The sequence below is a fragment of the Lepidochelys kempii genome, chromosome 10, assembly GCF_965140285.1.
Source record: "Lepidochelys kempii isolate rLepKem1 chromosome 10, rLepKem1.hap1, whole genome shotgun sequence".
Classification (NCBI taxonomy): domain Eukaryota; kingdom Metazoa; phylum Chordata; order Testudines; family Cheloniidae; genus Lepidochelys; species Lepidochelys kempii.
In genome coordinates, this window is record NC_136389.1 from 47,686,249 (window position 1) to 47,700,528 (window position 14,280).

At 44.4% G+C, this 14,280-nt stretch overlaps 1 protein-coding gene across 1 annotated transcript in view; it reads left to right on the top strand.

Annotated features, from left to right (window-relative positions):
• SCAMP5 (secretory carrier membrane protein 5) overlaps nucleotides 1-14,280 on the top strand; it is a 50,330-nt gene that overhangs the window by 24,757 nt on the left and 11,293 nt on the right. The window lies entirely within an intron of this gene.

The following is a 14,280-nucleotide window of genomic DNA, read 5'->3' on the forward strand; positions in this document are numbered from 1 at the left end:
TACCCTCCAATACTGATCACCATGGAGCACTCATTTTGTAGCTTCCATCTTTCTGGTTGAGAGGGACTGGATGGGGCTCCTTCTACTACTCTTCCATACCCATCCATCCTAGGGTTCTCTTGACAGCCACCTGAACCACTCCCTCTTCCTCCACCACTAGTTAAACATGCTGTCTTGTAGCTCTCCCAGTTCATACTGGCCTAAGCAACGGGATTAGGTCTTGCAGTGATAAGGGCTGACTCACTTGCCTTGGACCAGTTCGAGCCTAACATTTTCATAATTTTCATTTACTGGCAGGTGGGCCATTTAGGCGGGGCGGGTGGGGCTCTATCCCCCTCTGAGTTTCATCCCTGAGGTCTGCTCCCAGCACGCACCCTAGCCCCAGGCGGAGCTGTTAATTGCAACACAGCTTGTGTGATATGTGATGAGCTGTGTGTTGCTCCTAACTTCTGCCTTTGGGCCAGGGAGTTTGTTTATACACAGAGGGAGGGTGATTAAGATAACAAATTTCAGAGTAGCCGCCGTGTTAGTCTGTATTCGCAAAAAGAAAAGGAGGACTTGTGGCACCACAAGTCCTCCTTTTCTTTTTAAGATAACAAAAGGCTTGTCATCAAAGTAAATTAAGGATTGTTAGAGGATTCTGAAAGCATTGCCAGGCACTCAAGTTAAAGATAGGAAACAAAGGATAGGAATAAATGGTGAGAATGGAAGAGGTAAATAGTGGTGTCTCCCAAGTGTCAGTACTGGGACCAGTGCTGTTCAACGTTCATAAATAATCTGGAAAAAGGGGTACACAGGTGGCAAAATTTGCAGATGATACAAAATTACTCAAGATAGTTAAGTCCAAAGGAGACTGCAAAGAGATCACACAAAACTGGGTGACTGGGCAACAAAATGGCAGATAGAAAAGGAGGACTTGTGGCACCTTAGAGACTAACCAATTTATTTGAGCATAAGCTTTCATGAGTTACAGCTCACTTCATTGGATGCATGCAGTGGAAAATACAGTGAGAGATTTATATACACAGAGAACATGAAACAATGGGTGTTATCATACACACTGTAACCAGAGTGATCAGGTAAGGTGAGCTATTACCAACAGGAGAGCGCGGGGGGCTGGGGGGGGACCTTTTGTAGTGATAATCACGGTGGGCCATTTCCAGCAGTTTACAAGAACGTCTGAGGAACAGCGGGGGGGGGGGGGGGATATACATGGGGAAATAGTTTTACTTCGTGTAATGACCCAACCACTCCCAGTCTTTATTCAAGCCTAAGTTAATTGTATGTAGTTTGCAAATTAATTCCAATTCAGCAGTCTCTCGTTGGAGTCTGTTTTTGAAGTTTTTTTGTTGAATTGCCACTTTTAGGTCTGTAATCGAGTGACCAAAGAGATTGAAGTGTTCTCTGACTGGTTTTTGAATGTTATAATTCTTGACGTCTGATTTATGTCCATTTATTCTTTTATGTGGAGACTGTCCAGTTTGGTCAATGTACATGGCAGAGGGGCACTGCTAGCACATGATGGCATATATCACATTGGTAGATGTGCAGGTGAACGAGCCTCTGATAGTGTGGCTGATGTGATTAGGCCCTATGATAGTGTCTCCTGAATAGATAGGTGGACACAGTTGGCAAACTCCACCCCCCCACCCCACCCCGCACGCTCTCCTGCTGGTAATAGCTCACCTTACCTGATCACTCTCGTTACAGTGTGTATGGTAACACCCATTGTTTCATGTTCTCTGTGTATATAAATCTCCCCACTGTATTTTCCACTGAATGCATCCCATGAAGTGAGCTGTAGCTCATGAAAGCTTATGCTCAAATAAATTTGTTAGTCTCTAAGGTGCCACAAGTCCTCCTTTTCTTTTAATCTTATGACAGTTGTTCTTGCTCTGTTCAAGTCTATGGGCACATTCTGGCCTGAATGCATGGGGATTAATGGAGTGTAAGACAGGAGAAATTGGACCTGTGTCTTCAAGTAGGCTTCTGATTCTTGAAGACCTGCCTTGTCACTTACTGTGTCCCAGCCCACATATTATAAACTGCTGTATAGTAACTGTAAGAAGAATCCTACTGCCCTTTTCAATCAAACTCCAGTACTACCAAGCTCAGAATTTGGGGGCAGATAGTTGATATGCATAGGCTAGAAATTAAGAGAGCTGAAAGTAATTTGGCTTGTGACTGTAGGAAATATCACAGGGCGTGGTTGCCCCTATCCTGAACTTTGTGGGATGATCCCAGTTGGAAATGGCCCACAAATTTTTTGAGGACATTGCACTGTTATATCACAATATGATTAGTGTGATGCTGATAATGCCAATATGTTGGTTTGATCCCCTTGTAGGCCCCACCATCATATTACATCATGATGACGTTGCTTTGAAGGTACTCTTGTTCTGTAAAACATAATTCTTTACTGGCACCAAACATCACAATAACTATTATAAGCTGTAACGTTTTGGACTGAGATAAATTCTGCCCTCAGCACAGTACAGTGGATTCCCACTCAGGTTGTGCAAAGATGATTATTAATAATTCGATACCTCATAGAGGCTTCAGCTGAGATCCAGGCCTCAGTTGCACCGGCCTTGTGTGGCTCCCATATGGGATTGTAACCAGATGTGCTCCCTGCTCTGCCTATTCCTGGTCCCTCTCAGCATTGCTGCCCCCAGAGCCTCGTCACATGGGGTGGGACAGTGTGTCTCCAATGGTTTCTTCTCTGCTCTAGTAGCTGGTTTGGCCCCACCAGGATCCCCTGTTGTTTCTTGCCTCTCTCTCCTGTGGGGTTCCCTGGCTGGGGGGATTGTCTGCAGCGCCTTCTCCTGCTGATCACTGGAATGACTGGTCCTTTCAGGACACCCATCATCTAAGCCTTCACTATGGGGCCATGAGGGCCAGCCCTAGGTGTTTTGCCACTCAGGAAGGTGCCCGAGTGGCCAAGCAAAAAAACCCCAAACCAAAAAAATGGATGACTAATGTTTCACCCTCTGGAAGTTGATGCCCAGGCAACCACCCTGACTGACCATCCCTAAAACTGGCCCTGCACAAAGCCTCTGGGGGTATCCTAGTCCCAAGAGCCTGCTGGGAGGCAGTGGGGGGCTGCAGGGGCTGTGCCAGGTGGATCCACTGCTGTAGAATGGGATGGCCATCCCCAAAAGGTGCTGAGGGCTTGGGGGAGAAGTGGCCTACTACTTGCCTGAACCCCATTGTAGAAGCAGGATTGGTGGGTGGGCCCAGCACAAATACCTGAGGGGTACGGAGAGGAGCTGGCTGCTCCTCCCAGGATGGTGGCGGGGCGGTGACAGATGTCTCACGCTTACAATCCTGGGAGAGGTGGAGTAAAGACTCTCAGGCCTCCCTCCCTGAAATGGTTGTCACAGGCTGGATCACTGGCTCCTCAGACTGGGATCTGGCCCCTAGCAGAGCCACACATGCCCAGGTGAGGTGGAGCTTATGATGCACCCATGAGAAGTGGGGTGGATCACTTTAGACCCAAGTCATGATCAAATGATCCCCTTAAGAATATGGGACCATCTGCTCTCAAACAGGATCCAGTTTGCAAAGGAGCCTGTTACTGGGGGAGAGAGATTTTCCTGTCCCTTTGAAGCCAATGTGCAAGCCCCTAAGTGGGAGATGAGAGGTCCAAAGCCCCAGGATATAGTCTTGATTTGGCTTTCTATCTTCTTCAGTCCTGCTAAGAGCCCCTGCGGCCCATGTCCCCATTCCCACACAGGAACACAGAGCCTAAACACCTCCAGGACAGAGACTACCTGCAAGGCTGCCCTGATTTCTATTAACAGTCCATAGGATTCAAGTCTGTGTTTTATTATTATTAGCATTCACTATTTATTTTTATTATGAACAATAATATTAGAATTGACTATTTACTATTATCATTCAATATTCATTATTCTTATTAGCATTTACCATGGATTGTAATTAGCATTTGCTCTTTATTCTTAGCCTTAATGCTTACTAGTTATTTTTAATTACATTATTCCTTTCAGGGTATTCTGAACCCTATTTTTATATCTTTATTATAAATTATTTATTATACTACTTTTAGGGTGAGCTGGATGCAGTTGGGCTGATCGGGAAGGAGAGAATGAAGAGCTACTGTGTTGTTATTATTAATGTTCTCTCTGAATTTTTTCAACTTCAGAGCTGGTGGGTCACTGTTTCTGCTGTCTGTCTGCTCCAGGACAAAGGAACAGCTTCCTGGAGGAGCAGACACTGAGGACAATCTGTCTGTTGGTGTGACAGATGAATGTCCAGCAATGACGCAGTGAACCTTGGTGTGGGATTGCTGCTCACAGACGGGCCTCTGATATGTGGTAGTTCACTGTGGGCTTGGGAGTGTGAACTGAATCTTTCAATATTATGGTAACAGTTCCTGTATATAGACAAAGTGGGCATATTTCCATTATTTGAATTGTGTTAGTACCTACAGGTCTGTCAGGATCAGGCCCCAGGATTGCATTGGGCACTGTTCAAACGCATATGATTACAGTCCTTGTGAAGAAGAGGTGGCAGGAATCTGGCTGTGCCCGTTACACCTGGGGAAGCTAATGGCGCTTGTTTCTGATCCTAAAAAGATGTCAGTAACACTGGAATAACTGTGGGCTGCTTTGTAATGTGCTATGAAATGCACAGATGGGCCTCATTCTTGCCCTGTGCACTGGGGACTGCATAGGGACAATTACTTTGGTTGTGGCCAGGGTGATTTTCCCCCTATCCACTTGCCGGGGGAAGTGGAGACGTTTGGATCTGGATCCAAAGTTTAAGGGTGCTGAGGTCCAGGACTTTGGTTGGGGACCACTTCTACCCTACACCCAGTAGTGTAGCTAGGGGGGGAGCAGGGCAGCAGCTGCTCCCCCACCGAGCAGAAGTGGTGCCTTTTTAATTACTTGGCGCCTTTTAAATGTTTACTTACCCGGCAGTGCTCTGGGTCTTTGGGGGGGGGGAGTCCTTCAGTGCTGAAGACCCCACTTCTTATGAGGGAGCCACTTTCAAACAATATTCCTGGCAGAGAGGGGCCAGACTGCCCTGCTCATCAACAGATTGGGTCTGGAGGAAGCACTAGTTTCCCAGTGGTCTCTGGGCACTGCTAGCTACTGTACTTGTCACCCCTCGGCCGCCTGTCCCCATTGCCTCCAAGTCTGCTGGAGCAGAGGGAGCCCTTAGCAGCCGGGCTCTGTGGGGAAGGGCTCTTGGAGGCCAAGCTCAGGTCTGTGACAGAACCTGAAGCTGCCATAGCAGCAGAGCCCCCAACACCGCTCCATTGAGTATTTCCCCCTTTAGGAAAAAGAGGGGGGCTCATACCCTTCCATTTTCAGGTGGGATGAGACCTTGCAGGACTAATGGGGACCCTATGGTGCTTCCATGCACCAGGCTGCTGCAATCTGCCCCCATGCTGAGGCTGCGGGGCCGCACCTGCCAGGTGCACCCCCGATTCCGAGGCCCAGGGCAGGGCCCTGCCCTACTCGCTGTAGGGGTGTAAGTGTCAGGTGACCATCTGTCTGGAGCTTTCATCACATGAGAGAATCTTTAATTCCTGGAGCCTCCCGGACAATCTTAGAGCTGGGTTGGCCGGCCTAGTTCTCTGCCGCAGGGTTTGGGGCAGCGCTGAGCTCTCCTAGGGCGCATTTCGTGGGCCCTGGAGCTGGTGTGCCACGGCGGCGATGCAGCTGTCTCTGGCCCCCGCCCGCCCCGAGGCCCAGAGGCGCAGCAGGGGGCGGCCCAGGGCCCAGCGCGCTGCCACTGGCAAACAAGCAGGGATGGGGACGGGGAGACCGTCACGTCACAGCCACCGCGCGTGCACGCAGCGGGAGCCGGGCGCTCCTGCGTGTGGCCGGGGGAAGGGCGGAGCCGAGGGTGCAGAGTGGAGGTAGAAGGGCAAGAGGCACTTTGCTATTACCAGCAGGATAGTGAGTTTGTGTGTGTGGTTTTTGGAGGGGGGTGAGAGAACCTGGATTTGTGCAGGAAATGGCCCACCTTGATTATCATGCACATTGTGAAGAGAGTGGTCACTTTGGATGGGCTATCACCAGCAGGAGAGTGAGTTTGTGGGGGGGTGGAGGGTGAGAAAACCTGGATTTGTGCTGGAAATGGCCCAACTTGATGATCACTTTAGATAAGCTATTACCAGCAGGACAGTGGGATGGGAGGAGGTATTGGTTCATGATCTCTCTGTGTATATAATGTCTGCTGCAGTTTCCACAGTATGTATCCGATGAAGTGAGCTGTAGCTCACGAAAGCTTATGCTTAAATAAATTGGTTAGTCTCTAAGGTGCCACAAGTCCTCCTGTTCTTTTTGCTTTCCTCGTCCTGTCACCCTGGTGATGTCAAGCGGGACCCCCGTGACGTCACTGCCTTGGGGGCGGAAAGGCCTCCCGCGTGTCACACAGCCCCGGCCCGCCACGGAAGGACTCAGCTACCTGGGGGATGGCGCTGTCAGGGGCTCAGGGCGAACGAGCGCGCGCTCAGGGTGGGAACGGGGGGGTGCCTCAGGCGGAGGAGAGAACTACATCTCCCACCATGCTCTGCTCGCGCGGCCGCTTCCGGTGCAGGCAGCACTTCCGGCAGTGCGGGGTCGAGCGCCGCCGCAAGGGTGAGCGGAGCGAGGTTCGGGGGAGTGGGTCTGTCTGGCTGAGCGGGGCAGGCTGGACCGGTAGTGCCCCGGTAACTCGGGGGGTTGGAGGTGGCCCTCGCGCCCTGGTTGGCTGGTGCCATGGTTACAGGAGGGTGGGGGCAGGGGGGCTCAGGGACATTCGCCGCCTCTGCCGTGTTAAATGGGGGGGCAGCGACGTGTCCACCCTCCACGCTCGCGCAGCCCTACCCTGCGGGATGACGGCCCCTCCCCCGCGTTCACTGCACCTCCCCCCCACCCCCCGCCATGATCTAGTAGGTGATACAAAACATCCCTCCATAGCGCCTGGGCGCTTCCATACCTCTCCCCGTTTCTGGGCACGCGGGGGGGGGCGAACCCCTTCCTCGCCCCATGCGCGCCCCAGCACACTCTTTGGAGGGGTGCGGGGCTAAAAGCGGAGCCCTGTGTTTTACTGGCTGCTGCCCGTTGGTGTCCTACCAGCAGCAGTAATCAGTGATGTGCTGGACCCTGAATGGTCAGGCGTGATCTCCTGGCAAGACCTGTGTGCAAAGGGACGCAGTGTGAGCGCTGCAGGTGCCCATGAAACGTACAAAGAACCTCTTGAAGCAGCAGGCTATTAGACTGCAAGTTCTTCAGGCTACCGTGTGTACCAGGGCTCGGCAACCTCTCAGAAGTGGTGTGCTGGGTCTTCATTTATTCACTCTAATTTAAGATTTTGCGTGCCAGCAATACATTTTAACGTTTTTAGACGGTCTCTTTCTATATGTGTGTATATATACATATAACTAAACTATTGTTGTATGTACAGTAAATAAGGTTTTTTAAAATGTTTAAGAAGCTTCATTTAAAATTAAATTAAAATGCAGAGCCCTCGCGGACCGGTGGCCAGGACCGGGGCAGTGTGAGTGCCTATCCCTGGTCTGTACTTTCCTGTGTTGTTTGAGGAGAATGTTGTGGACACTTATCAGAATACAAGTAATGTCTAGCTATAATACACACATGCTGCCCTTTTGCACACAATGTAAAGATCTGCTATGATTTTTCTTTCCAGCAGGAGAGTGAATTTGTGTGGGGGGGTGGAGGGTGAGAAAACCTGGATTTGTGCTGGAAATGGCCCACCTGTTGATCACTTTAGATAAGCTATTACCAGCAGGACAGTGGGGTGGGAGGAGGTATTGTTTCATGATTTCTGTGTGTATATAAAGTCTGCTGCAGTTTCCACGGTAAACATCTGATGAAGTGAGCTGTAGCTCACGAAAGCTCATGCTCAAATAAATTGGTTAGTCTCTAAGGTGCCACAAGTACTCCTTTTCTTGTCTAACTAGGCACTCTACTGTTTTCTCCGTTTTCTTTCTGTCGCACATGTGACTGTAATGTGTTTGCAGTGAACACACCACATGGATAAACAGATGAATGGACACATTTTAAGAGGACTTGCAAAGATTATTGAAAAAGGGCACAATTCTCTTCTGTTACACCAGTGTAATTCTGTTCATGTGTATGGGGTGGTATTGGTGGAAGTGAAAGCAGAATTTGGACCAATATTTTTACATTGCTAAACATGGATATAAAGAGAGATTGTTAAGTTCTGCTGTGGCAAATTTTACTGATGAATTCAGCCCTATTGAGAAGAAAGGGTAGATGAAACCAGCAGTGTTTCAGATGGAAGAGGATTCATCAGTAACATGAACACTGTTGTTCTGTAACTGGTAGTTTAATAACATGGAGGGGATACAAAGGAAAATAATTTGTGCTTGTAATTTCTTAAACAGCTACTGACATCTAATAAAAATAACTTCAAAGGGCTCTATGTTTGGACCCAGTTCTGCTTCACTTTCATATTTTATTTCTCTTCTTTGAAGATCTTCCCATCCTTAAAAAATAAAAATGCTCTAGTATAATAACATGATGGTCCCAAACATTGCAGAAAATCCTATTATATGCTGTATTGTTGTGGAAACTTATGTCCTGATCCTGCAATGAGCTCTGCATAGGCCAACCTCTACACCCATGTGAAGTGCCACTAAAGTCACTGGATCACTACATGGGTTCAGTCTTCCATGGAGCTCATTGCAGGATTAGGGCCTTCTTGTAGAATATTGTTATTTCTTTAATGCATTTTTCACATAGATATTTGTTTAGCAATTTGTCTGTTCCTGCTCTTGTTTCTTAGTATTTCCTAACCTTTGACTGATTGAATTTGTGGTTTTAATATTCTTCAAGGTAGTTTTTTTTTTAATCTATAATTTCCTAGGTATAACACTGTCCTTCCCCCAAAATTCCATTGTATAGAACCATATTGAGTCCCCCACCTGCATAGGGCATAAGCATGGGTTAAACCCAAGATTTTTAGATCTGCAGCACAGACTCTGCTGCTTGAACTAAAGGATTACCAGATAGCATAAGTAGGCTGCTGTCCTCTATATGAACCTACCACTAGAGGGGAATATGACACATTTTTCCAGTGTTTCTCACAGTTATTTGCTAAATAGCAGTGGAATGTTGGGAGTTGATTGTCGTCAGATGCCACCGGTGTGTTGCTCTGCTCTGTTCAATGTTGATAACAGTCAGCTGCGTGCGTGTGCTGCCCCGACTCTGCAGATTGCTGACACAGCAGGCCCTGAGAGAACCCCCCAATGACCACAGACTCTGTTAAGGTATGAAGGCACCCGGCCAGATTTATTGCCAAACGAAGCACAGTAGTAGTTTCCCATAGACTCTACAGGACATACTCGAATACGTGCCCCCTGACAATGGACCGGCTCAGTTAGTGGTGGGACTTACCACTGTCCTCTAGGCCAGACAAAGATATCCACTCAGGGATGCATTATTATACACAGGTGCAAACAAGTTACGCATCACTCCAGATGCATTGTGGTACAACCCCTCTACGGTTTACGGTGCTGTTTCTCTCCTCATGTTGGTTCGAACAAACAACTCTGTCCATCATATTATCCTTTTGACCTTGTCTTTAGGATAGGTCAGCCTGTTCCTCATTGTCTCTGTGGAATGTGTTCTTACCGGCATATTCTGGTGCCATCCTGGCACATGTATATGTGCAATAAGCAGCTGCCGTCTTGCCAACTTCTGTGAACGGGGCTTGCCTCTGGCTCACAGCTTAACTTTGCTTTATGTTAGAAAAGTCTTGACCATTACTTTAGTTCAGGCCTCATACTGGGCCTCTGATAAAAGGGTTTATGTTTCAGGGCCTCATCTTACTATATTCCCCCACTTTTTGTCTTTCTATGGGGAGGATGTTTACCCATCATCCCAGAAAAGCATAATGCATGGACTAAAGATAACCCAGTGGGCTAAACACGGTTATGTGGTTACCTTATTTTACCATCCATACACTCATGCCCCACCTGTCTTTAGTCTGCACATTCCGTCAAACGACTGATGGACAGATTTTATTTTCCAATTGATGATAGTCCCTTACAGTGGGCCTGGGAATGTTAGGCCAGGGACCATAACTGAGGAATGTAGTATTATAACTGAGCCTTAGAGGCACTCCCAAATAATTAATATATATGAATAATATGGATATGGCATATATATTTGTAGTGTATATGGGTATATATGTATAGTATGTATATGTACATATGACACCACCTTATATGCAAGCATAACCATGTTTTTCCAGTCTGGTGTTGTACTCTGGCCTTTTTACTTTGGTGCTACAGATAGAAACACACTCCTATTAGGGCAATTGCAGTTATCACCTGTATCATCATTAGTAGTAGGCTGAGTGTTTTGAAATACTGGGATAGGCATTGTTATAGTGGGTTCCACGGTATTATGCATCTGAGAAGTAAAACAGAAATTTGGAGTAGTGACACTACAAATGAGGCCTTTATATACAAATGTCTTGTAATTAGTTACTACCCAGTACTGGGCATTCATGTTGTGGGTTACCCTTACTGCTGGTCATCGCCCTCTGGTAAGCTTTGCTGGGCAGGAAACAGGAATGGCTAGCTTCTCTGTTCCATGGGTTCCATTGCCCCCGTGATGCGCCAGTAGCTGACATAGATCCAGTTGTTTTTATGGATGATGTTTTTCAGAAAACCTACTGAATGGACAGTAACCAATTTCTCAAATATTGCTGTGTCAGGATTTGGTATTTGTACCCAGACACTGAACAAAACTGTTTTGAATAACATGTGCCTCAGTTAGGATGCAGTGTTACTGATCCCAAATTGTGACCGGTACTAACAGGGAATTTATATACCTAATTTGTAGTTGCCATGTAACAATTTTTTATTAACGAATTTGTTTCTCCTTGCCTTCATGTTTGCTGCCTTTTGTTTGTTGATTTTTACCTGTGTGTTGGTTAAACAGTTTAGCAAGGTTATGCACATTGTAAATGTTGTACAGCAATAATACAATACCACAATAATACAACAGTACAACAATAATACAGTAGTACAGCAATAATACAGTTGTTTTTACACAGTAACCAAGTTGAAATTAAATGACAGTTTATCCTGGTCCAGCTAGTGGTTTTTAGCTGATTGTTAAAGTAATTGTCCATATATGGTAGATAAGAGGTGTATTTGACGAGTCTCTTATTTATAAAGCACTTCATTTTTCTTTTTTTGATGCTTGGGTTTTTTTTCACTGTGTACAGATATTTTCTGGTGTCTTTGGTCTGTGGAATGCAACTTAAACAACTTTTGTTAGTTAACATAGTAAAATTTTTTGTTTTGTTTTTGTTTTCAGTAACCCAAACTTAATACAAAGTTTAACTTAGTTTGTTTACAATGTAATAGGGACGGAGTCTTCTATAACACAAGCTACACTTTTGCAATTGTATAGACATTCATTTTCATTTGAGGTGCATTACTAATATTTTATACTAAATGCTTAACTGCTAAAATAAATGCTCACAATCTTCTGTGAGAAGGTGCATTGCTTTTTTTCCCCCCCGCTGAACATTCTGCTAGCAAAAGAGTCAATAACATAATTTTTACCACGCTTTTTAGAGTTAATTTGCTTGTGATACCAATATCACTCTTGTTAACTGTTTAGAAGCACAAACTTTAACAACCACTGCTTCCCATTAACATAACATAACAAAAGAAAAGTGTATGAAATCAAACCAAATAAATTTTAAATACAGGTCCATGCAAATACTTTGAGGATATTAAACTTTCATGATGCTTTGTTGTGTTTGGGAGCCAAAAGTGGAAACCTGTTGAAATTGTTTGGTTAGCTTTATGCATAAATTGTTATTTGTAAATGTTTTTGCTATCTTATTCTAATAACTATATTTAAAAGTGCAAACAAGTTTATAAAAACCCAAACAAGAACTTGACATTTTGTTAATATTATCTTTATCTAATGTTGAGGTTTCCCCTTACATTTTTTTCTTTGAATAATAAAAAAAATTAAAAAACAAAACTGTGATTAATAAAAGAGAATTCTTTTTGTTTGCAATTGCATTATTTGTTGAGGCAGAAATATACGTACATATATTTGTAACTGAAACGTTTTTGAACTTTGCACAAAAAAATTGGTATTAATAATACTATGATTATACCCCAACCATGATCTTAAAATAGTGACAGGTTTCAGAGTAACAGCCGTGTTAGTCTGTATTCGCAAAAAGAAAAGGAGTACTTGTGGCACCTTAGAGACTAATAAATTGGTTAGTCTCTAAGGTGCCACAAGTACTCCTTTGCTTCTTAAAATAGTGCAGTACCACATATACATATATTTTTAAAAGGGTATAACATTGACTTTTGTTACAACAAAATAAAAATAATAAAAAGCAGTCACATGACACACACAACAAACAACACATGACATACAGGACAAACTTGCAATTAAAAAGAAATGGCGACAGAATTCTATTAATAACTATATAAAATAAGGTAAACAAAAATAAAAAGGGTTAAACATTTGAATAAACAAGTTATTTACCTTATTTAAAACTTTTAACAATTGATTACAAATATATTAATATTTGCCAAATTTATTGTATTAATTTGGTAACAAGGAATTTTGAATTACTTTATATTTAACATTATTTTAAAACTCTGCTATATGGAAATAAGAAAAGCCCATGTTTCAAATATTAGTGAGTGGTTAGGATTAGAAGCAGAGTGGGCATTTCTGTTGCTTGGCAACCATATTTTCAAGAAAGTTAGGAATAATTCTAGCTGTTGCATTCCTGAAGGGTTAAAATAATTAATTTACCGGATTTATTTAAAGTAAAGTTGTTACCTTGTTTTCTTTTTGTTTCTTGTTTTGTTCTGTTTTCAATTGCTTTATCTTTTGGAGGTTTTTGTAAAAACTATAACTTCTAACTTTTAAAACAGAGAAAGAGTCGAAGTGAGGAGAGGCATGGAAAAAGCAGGGGCGGGGAGGTGAAGGTAGTGAGACGTGAGCCAAGAGACATTAACTCTTAAGGTACAGGCAGCAGCAGCAAGCTTAGGAAATTGATAAAGGATATAAAAGAAAACATACTGGTATGTAAAAATATTTGAGAAAGGGGGTTATATTTTTAGCTGAGTGCGGAGTGTGGTTCTGTGGGTAAAAGCAGTTGGGAAACCGCACCCTGGGTTTTTATCCTGGCTCTGAGATGAGAGTGGAGGTAATTATCTGCTCTTGTAAAACCTGAATTTGTTCCCCCACTGTCTGTTTTTGTCTGCATGCCAAACAGATTGCAGAAGTGTCCTTTTCTTCCCTGCAGTTAACTGTTTTTGGAAAAAGAAAAGGAGTACTTCTGGCACGTGCATCCGATGAAGTGAGCTGTAGCTCACGAAAGCTTATGCTCAGATAAATTTGTTAGTCTCTAAGGTGCCACAAGTACTCCTTTTCTTTTTGCGGATACAGACTAACACGGCTGCTACTCTGAAACCGGTTTTGGGTAACTCTATATGTTAATGCATCAATTTTAGGTGTTAACCTGTTCAATTGTAGTTTTTGACTTTGAAATTCCTTTTTATTCACTCCCCTGTGATTGAGTCGCAGCTCCTGTCTTGTAATGTGCTCTGTGAACTGTTCCATTTTTTCCTTCGTTTGATTTACCAGTTCAGTGAAAGTACTGTGTGCTGCTTTTTCCATCTGTGCATTTACTTGTCCCGTTCTGACAGGCACCAGTCTAGGTCCTGCTTTAGGTTTTACCAGAACCTGGTTTTTACCATAAGGTAGTGGTTGCACAGCAGTGGACCCCGTTTCATCTTTTAATTTTACTAGGGCCACCTTTTTCCACTTCTGTCCCCATTCTTCAGGCACAGGGTAGCTACCTGAAGTCTGCTGTTTACCACCAATATTTATAACAGGGGACGGCACATGTATTTTTTGTAGGTTCCTTGCAGCAGTCTTCAATGTTTTACTCTGTTCCAATGCTGGTTGTCTCTGGACTGCTTGCCACCCTGCAAGGAGGGGTGGGAGCATTCCAGGGCTGTGTATCTTCTTTTGATTCTTTTAACTCTTTCTTTGTTACTGTTACTTGCCCCACCAATTCTGTGGCTTGCAGTTTTAACCATTAACAGCCATCGTTATAGTTTGCAGTATTTTATAGTTTAAGGCTACAGTTTCTGCCCTAGCCTTACAAATTACATTACATGTTTCTTTCCCTTTATATTTTTTAAACTCTGTGGGGATTTGCAGGGAGGGGTTAAAGGGGTTCCCTAGCTTGTGGTTTTCTATCATGTTAGAC